The sequence below is a fragment of the Neophocaena asiaeorientalis genome, unplaced genomic scaffold (assembly GCF_003031525.2).
Source record: "Neophocaena asiaeorientalis asiaeorientalis breed wild unplaced genomic scaffold, Neophocaena_asiaeorientalis_V1.1 scaffold956, whole genome shotgun sequence".
Taxonomy (NCBI): Eukaryota; Metazoa; Chordata; class Mammalia; order Artiodactyla; family Phocoenidae; genus Neophocaena; species Neophocaena asiaeorientalis.
Window position 1 is genome coordinate 49,259 of NW_020175438.1, and position 6,386 is coordinate 55,644.

A 6,386-nucleotide genomic window follows, 5' to 3' on the forward strand; every position below is an offset into this window, starting at 1 on the left:
GTGTTTCTGTTCATTTTAATTTTACTTTATATTGCTTGGCTCTCCCTAATCAAACACTAGCTGCATCAGAACGATACCTTATTTGTATGTCTCTTCACTGTCTCCCTAGTTCCTAAGGAGTTGCCTGGAACACAGTGGGAGTGTAATAAGGAAGTACTGATGAAAGGGAAGCCTGCAGAAGTTCAAGCGTGTGCTGTAAGGTACAGAGTAGAGGAGCTGGGTGTGGGTGGCATTCCCAGGTTGGACAGTTATCAAGGTCTTCATTCCAGAAAGGACTTGATCTAAGCAAAACCATCAGAAGTGTATCCTCTACAGCCACCTGGATTTAATTTTTCAGACACATCTAAAGTCTACCCATGGCCACTAAGTGAAGAAAGTTCTCTGTGGCCGCCACAGCTGTTCAAAGAAGCCCTAGAACTTGCACTCTCACTTTTAGAACACAAAGGAAGGCTTCCAGAAGGTTTAAGAGATTCTTAGCCAAGGCGGAGAAGATTCTACATTTCTAAAGAGGCACAGTCCATAATTAATATTTCATCAAAAACAGTGTTTACCGTAACTCAGACAATATGTGCCAAAGTGTCTAGGTTTGCATCAGTGATGACTAAAAACTGACAAAACTGAAAGCTCAAAGCTCTCCAATGGATCTCCAGTACACCTCTTACCCTGGCATTTAAAGCCCTAGATGATCTGGCTCCTTCATGCCTCTCTGACCTGATCTCCTATGATCCCTTCTCACTCACTCCACTCCATATACACTGGCTTCCTTCTTACCACTGAAAACACCAAGGTCTTTCCCAATTGAAGGAAGTTGTGCTTTCTTTTTTCTCTGCCTGGGAAGTACTCCCTTTGTCTCTACCCCACACCACTCATAATTTTGCATGGCCGATTCCTTCTCCATAATTAAGGCCTCCATTCAAACATTACATCACTGTACCTAACTGGCACAGTTTAATAACTCAATGTTAAGTAGCCATCCAATAATTCTCTATTATATTTCCATCCTCTATTTCTCTGCAAAATGTGTTGCTATTTGATATTTTTCTTAGTTATTTATGTATTTACTTGTTTATTGTTATCCTTACCTACTAGAATGTGAGCTCTGTGAGGGAAGGGCCCTTATTGGTCTGCCAGGGATCATTTCTGACTTTTCTGCTGTATCCTCAATATCTAAAATAGGGCTTGGTACATAGTAGGTTCTCAACATATATTTGTTAAGTGCTGAATGAACAGACATTTATCAGATTATGAAACCAATGAGTATATAATTACATATGTGCTGAGAAGTGCTATGAAGGAGAAACGTAGGGAGATAAAGAAAAATGCTGGTAATGCAAGATAGAAGGAGGTGACTTTAGGTAGAGGAGTTACTCAAGTGCTCTCTATGGAAGTGACGTAATAAGTTCAAATCTAGCAGATGAGAAGGATGAGACATACGGCATGTGATGGGAAGAGTTTTTGATATTTTTCTATTTCTTTTGTTGTATAATTATTTTTTACTTTTTGGTTTTAAATAATTATAGCTTTGCAGGAAGTTGCCAAGATTCTAAAGAGATTTCCTGTGTATCCTTCATTCAGTTTTCCCCAATGATTGCATGGGGAAACTGGACCTAACTAGGAAAATAACAATGGTACAATGTTGACGTATAGTCCTACACAATTTCATCACATGTATAGATTTGTGTAACCACTACCACAATCAAAATACAGAACGATTTCATCATTACAAATATCTCCCTTTAGTTTTGCTTGTCACTTTGATTTCTTACAGTCGTGTGCTTTGGTGATTTAGGGTAAGGTCACTACAAAATTGTTTTTGTCCCATAAAGGACTGTGAAGAAAATGTATCCATTCATCCCTTGTTCAACTACTTCCAATAAGGCAGGATTTGCCAGGGGATTTTGAAAGCAAGTTATTCCCTTGGGTCAGACAAACTGTGGCTTGAATCATTTAGAAGATGTTCAAAATAGCATGGGTTAGAGTAATAATTCTGTGGTTCACCTTCAATTCTTGCTGCCCTAAAGTCAGCGGAGTCTTTCTTTACTACAAGGTCAGATGCAAATTGTTTCTCTTTTGTGTGAAACAAATAGATTTCATAAAACCTAACCTGAAAGTGTGCTAAGAGAATTAATTCCATTTAGAATAGCTTCTGCCTTCAGATCACCTGGATTTTTCCATTTGTTTTATTTTTTTTTTCTTTTTCTATCATAGTCTCATTTGGGGAATGAATTTTAAAAAGACTTTAGAAAGACCTGACTTTTCTTTCTTGATCTACACTGATCACCTCATTACCATTATTTTTTTTTCCTCAATAACAAGGCTTGTAATTCTACTAAGCATGGGAACTAAAACCAGCAAAGGAACATTTTCCATGAGACAGTTATTTACCTGACAATTCTGACCAACTGTCAGCCCACACTGCCTCCTTGTCCCTAGAGAAAATGTAAGCAAAGTGCCCCATGCACAATGCTTCCCAAGCTGTGGGCAGATGCTCTCTTTCAGAGACTCTAAAAAACATCTTGAAATTATGTCACCAAAAGCAGTTCAATTGCCAGTGGACCAGCTGCCGTTTTGTGTAGACAAATTTATCAGAGGGTTGAATGCTGAGAATAACCTCAAGGATGGGGACATTGTAATTATGAATTTGAAATGGAAGAATTCACAACTAAATATATCATCATAACAGAATGCATTTTGAATCTGTGTCCTCTGCTCCCCTAGGATTAAATACCACTATAACCCAAATAGGCAATTTATCTGCAGTGTCAGCCTCTAAAATAATTGTATTGAGTATCCTTGATTTTTCCTAAGTTAAAATTCAGGGGCACGCACATACACTTTTAGAATTTGAGGACAGTTGCAAAGTGGACATAGGCAAACATTTCTCACCCTAAAGATTCAAAAATCACTGCTCTGACCATTTTCACTTATATATAGCACATTATTAGCAAGTGTTCTAAAATTCTGTGTATTGGTGAGATTTCCAGTTTTCATTCGGAAGGCTGGATTAAATAGGGATTAGCACACAAAACATCAACAGTGATAAGTCATTGAAGTTCCAATGGAAAGATCCAATGTTCTACTGCATTTTTGGCAGAATTAGCAACCTTTACACCTGACATTAAAAATTCATCAGCTCGGGCTTCCCTGGTGGCGCAGTGGTTGAGAGTCCGCCTGCCGATGCAGGGGACACAGGTTCGTGCCCCGGTCCGGGAAGATCCCACATGCCGCGGAGCGGCTGGGCCCGTGAGCCATGGCCGCTGGGCCTGCGCGTCCGGAGCCTGTGCTCCGCAATGGGAGAGGCCACAACAGTGAGAGGCCTGCGTACTGAAAAAAAAAAAACAAAAACAAACATCAGCTTTCACAGTTAAATAGGAATAATTTGAACATTTAAAGCTGTCTGCACCATATGACACTGTCTTTTATAATCATCTTTCTAAGAATAGTAAGAGACTTTCAATGAAAAACAAGTCATATGTGTCAGCTGAATTATGCTCTTTCTTTGTTGGTATATTCTCACAGTTTTTTTTTTATTTTCTAGTTCCTTTTTACATAAACTTCCACCAATATTGTTATTAGCTATATCCTTTTTTCTCTTCTCATCCCTGAGAAATTTCATCCATTGCTGTGTGTTAAGTACCATGTATGTGGTGATGATTCTGAAATATTCACTTCTAGCCCTGCTCATTTCCCTGAATCCAAGACCCAAACACTGAACTACCATCTGCACTTTTTAATTCATATATCCAGCAATCATCAAAACTTGTCTCCAAACCTTAATTCATCCCCGAACCACCCCTTTCCCAACCACTAAGCTCCTTAGCACCATAAATGTTATTATCAAAACCGATTATAACCTTCTCATCCTTCATTCTACATATACATGCAGTTAGCAAATAAATCCTTTTGGGTTGTCTTGATCGCCACTTCTTTTTTTTGTTTTTTTTTTTTACCCCCCAAAGCCACTTCTCAAAATCAGACTCTACTCCTTTCCTGGCAGGTTGCAGTAGTCTCGTAACTTTCTAATTTTAGTCTCTAAGCTATCATTCTTTACACAGCTTTTTGATTTATCTTCTTAAAACACAGATCTCATCAGGCTGCAGTTCTGTTCTTTTATTTATGCTCCTTAGTGCACATATTCTAATGCAAAACCTCATGTAGTCTTATCTGTCTTACAAGCCACAATTCAACTGTTTTTTCCTCCATAAAGTCTTCCCATATCCCACAACAATACATAATCTCTCACTCTCTTTCATGTGATACTTTTAAACTTGGTTAAACTTTTTATTAATTCTTGTAAAACATGAAGAAGTTTCCTGACTTAGTATTATGTGTGAGGCAAGAGGGTTGCCCTGGTGAACAATGCAGATTAGCTTCTTACTCCTTCAGAGTCTGGCATTCTACTGGTGAGATAAATAAACAAAGGAGCCCACTTTGGAAGATCCTACAATGTTGTAAAGTGCTATGACTGGGGTAAGAGCAGGGGGGCAACTTTATTTATTTATTTATAATTGAAGTATAGTTGATTTACAATGTTGTGTTAGTTTCACAGCAAAGTGATTCAGTTATATGTATATATATATATACACACACACACACACACATTCTTTTTCATATTCTTTTCCTTTATCGTTTATCACAGGATATTGAATATAGTTCCCTGTGCTATATAGTAGGTCCTTGTTGGTTATCTATTTTATACATAGTGGTATATATCTGTTAATCACAAACTCCTAAATTTATCCCTTCCCCACCCCCTTTCCCCTTTCATAACCATAGGTTTGTTTTCTACGTCTGTGAGTCCACTTGTTTCACAAATAAGTTCATTTGTCTCATATTTTAGGTTCCACATATAAGTGATATCATGTGGCATTTGTCTTTCTGACTTACTTCATTTAGCACGATAATCTCTAGTTCCAACGTTGTTGCTGCAAATGGTATTATTTCATTCTTTTTTATGGCTAAGTAGTATTCTATTGTATATATGTACCACATCTTCTTTATCCATTCCTCTGTCAATGGACATTTAGGTTGCTTCCATGTCTTGGCTATTGTAAATAGTGCTGCTATGAACATTGCGGTGCATGTATCTTTTCAAATTAGACCTTTCTCTGGATATATGCCCAGAAGTAGGATTGCTAGATCATATGGCAACTCTATTTTTAGTATTTAAAGGAACCTCCATACTGTTCTCCATAGTGGCTGCACCGACTTACATTCCCACCAACAGTGTAGGAGGGTTCCCTTTTCTACACACTGTCTCCGGCATTTATTGTTTGTAGACTTTTTGATGATGGCCATTCTGACTGCTGAGGTGATACCTCATTGTAGTTTTGATTTACATTTCTCTAATAACTAGCGATGTTGAGCATCTTTTCATGTACCTTTTGGCCAACTTTAGATCAGATCATCAGGAAAAGCCTTTGTGAGGAAGTAACATCTGAGCTGAGACCTGAATGATAAGCAGAAGCTGGCCATGTGAAAGTAGGAATAAAAAGCATTTCAGATAGAGACAGCAGCAAGTAAAACTCCCTGAAGGTGAGGAAAAATATTTGAGGGCCAGCAAAGGACTACATACCCGAAGTGCAGTGAGTTGATATTTGGATACTTACCCAACATTTACTATGTGCAAAGTGCTGAACAAAACAAATGTTTCTTGCTCTCAAGGGGGTGTCAGTGTAATGGACCAGACTTACACTGGCCCAACAATAACACAAATATATACTAACATTGTGATGACTGCTATAGAGGAGATGTAAAGGGGGGCACTCTAAGGTGCTTGTGAGGTAACAAAATGGAGATTTTTCATTAAATTATCACATCTGTGGGGGTCAGAGGAGAGGCCTAGGCTGAAGATATTAGTCGGTCCTCAACATATAGGCAAATAATTGAAGTTTTGGTTAAAGAAAGGGCTCAAGGCTAAGGGCTGAGGAAATCCAACATTATCAGTTAGATTATAAATCTAACATTAATATTAAACATTAATAATCAGATAAAACCAACAAAGAACACCCAAAAAGGGGAAGCCAGGGAGCTTGGAGGAGAACCAGAGTAGCAGAAGCTGATAGAAATAAGAGCTCCAACAGAGAGAGAGTTAAGAACTGGCCAGTGCTCTTGAGCAGTCAACTCACAGAAGATCTGAAAAAGTAGCTACTGGACTGTGCAACAAGGAAGTCATTGGTAAAGCTTCAAGAAATCAGTATTGGTGTAGTGGTGGGGACAAAAGAGAAACTAGGGTGAGTTAAGGCGTAATGGGAGGCAATGAAGGGGACACATGATTTATAGATACTTCCTCCAGTAGCTTGACTTTAAGTAGCGGTAGAGTTTGGCAATTAAAAAAGCCTTAGGGCTTCCCTGGTGGCGCAGTGGTTGAGAGTCCGCCTGCCGAT